This window comes from Lathyrus oleraceus, chromosome 4 (assembly GCF_024323335.1).
Source record: "Lathyrus oleraceus cultivar Zhongwan6 chromosome 4, CAAS_Psat_ZW6_1.0, whole genome shotgun sequence".
In the NCBI taxonomy this organism is placed as follows: Eukaryota; Viridiplantae; Streptophyta; class Magnoliopsida; order Fabales; family Fabaceae; genus Lathyrus; species Lathyrus oleraceus.
Window position 1 is genome coordinate 86,789,044 of NC_066582.1, and position 2,252 is coordinate 86,791,295.

Genomic DNA, 2,252 nt, shown 5'->3' on the forward strand with positions numbered 1-2,252 from the left:
CACTTCATACACCACAACAAAATGGTCTAGTCTAAAGAAAGAATATGACAGGTCAAGAAATGATAAATGTCATGTTAATGCTTTCTGAATTGTCATTTAATTTATGGAGTGAAATTTTGCTATTTTCTTGTCATATAATGAATAGAATTCCACTAAAGAAAACATCTATTTTTCCATTTGAGGTATGGAAAGACAGAGTGTCAAAGTGTGTGCATCTTATTGTAAGAACACATATCCTAAAAGGACTTGAAATTGTGGTATTCAGATATCAGATGTCGTATGCGATGTCACGACACTAATATCAGGATTTCACACAACAATAATAGTAAGTAGATAACATACATGTCACACCATAAACAATTATGCAGATAACAAATGTTGAATACGATGTCACGACATCAGGTTCAATACATGTCACACCAGAAACAATTATTCAGATAACAGATGTTGTATACGATGTCACGGCACCAGGTTCATGACATGTCACACCAGAAACAATAACAATGTAAAAAGTAGGGAGAAAACAACACAGGTCAATTGTTAACCCAGTTCGATGCAACGTCACCTACATCGAGGGGCACCCAATCCAGGAAGGAAATCCACTATAATAGTATTAGTTCGAAGTTCTAAACAACCTCTGGTTTTACAAACTTCTCACCTAATCACTACCCGTTGAATTTCTGTCAAAGACTCTCCTAGATATGAGACCATTCTCACTTCCCTTCAATCACACAACAATGATAACAACTGAAAAACAATCAAAGAACAGAAGACACACTTCCAATGAAACAGAATGCACTCTTGCTTAAAATCTCATGAGTGATTCAGAGTTACAACTCAATAAACCCAGTCCAATTCAAGTATCTAAGAGATACTACAATGGCTCACAAATAACAATGACAACTAAACCCTAACAAAGACAATTTCCAGCGCTGCTTCTTCTTGTGTGCATTAGGTTTAGTAACGTCCTCTTTAAATAGCCTTTGGTAAGCATGGGCTTAGGCATAAAAAATCAGCTAATCCAAATCAAATCAAATCAAATCTGATGTCTCCTTAAATGTTTTAACATCTGTCTGCATAATTAAATTAAATGTTTCCTTAAATGTTTCGACATCTGTTGATGTCTTGGGCTTCTTCAATGGTTGTGACCTTCATGTCAAATTTCTTAGGTAGGGACCTGAGAAATTTTCTAACCAGCTTTTCTTCTGACATCTTCTCTCCCAAGGCACTAAATGAATTTGCAATTTCAAGAACATTCATGTGAAAATCATGAATACTATCATCATCTTTCATCTTTAGATTCTCAAATCTGGTAGTGAGAAGCTAAAGTATATACATCTTCACTTTAGATGTGCCTTCATGGGTGGTCATCTTCTTCCTTAGACCAGTACATGTGTTTATTAACCTGAATATGTTTTTGTCAACTCCATTGAATAAAGCGTTCAAACCTTTGGAGTTTCCGAGAGCCAGTTCATCTTCTTCCTTAGACCAATCCTCTTCAGGCTTCAAGTCAGTAGTAGCCTTCCCATCTTTTTCCTTCACAACAGGATGTTCCCAACCCTTGATGACAACTTTCCAAGTCTTACTATCCATAGATTTTAGGAATGCCACCATATGTGCCTTCCAATAGTCATAGTTGGTGCCATATAAGATGGGTGATCCGTTAACAAATCCTCCTTCCATGGTACCAGAAAGTATCTTCCCCGGATCTCACGCAGAAACAGAGCGGGATTCCTGCTCTGATACCAATTGAAATTATGTTATTCAGATATCAAATGTCGTATGCGATGTCACGACACTAATATCAGGACTTCACACAACAATAATAGTAAGCAGATAATAGATGTCGTATACGATGTCACGACACCAGGTTCAGGATATTTCACACCAAAAATAATTATGCAGATAACAAATGTTGTATACGATGTCACGACACCAGGTTCATGACATGTCACACCAGAAACAATAACAGTGTAAAAAGCAGGAAGAAAATAACACAGGTCAATTGTTAACCCAGTTTAGTGCAACATCACCTGCACTTGGGGGCGTCCAAGCCAAGAAGGATATCCACTATAACAATATTAGTTTGAAGTTCTAAACAACTTTTGCTTTTACAAACTTCTCACCTAATCACTATCCGTGGAATTTCTATCAAAGACTCACCTAGATATGAGACCCTTCTTACTTCCCTTCAATCACACAACAGTGATAATAACTGAAAAACAATCAAAGAATAGAAGACACACTTGAAA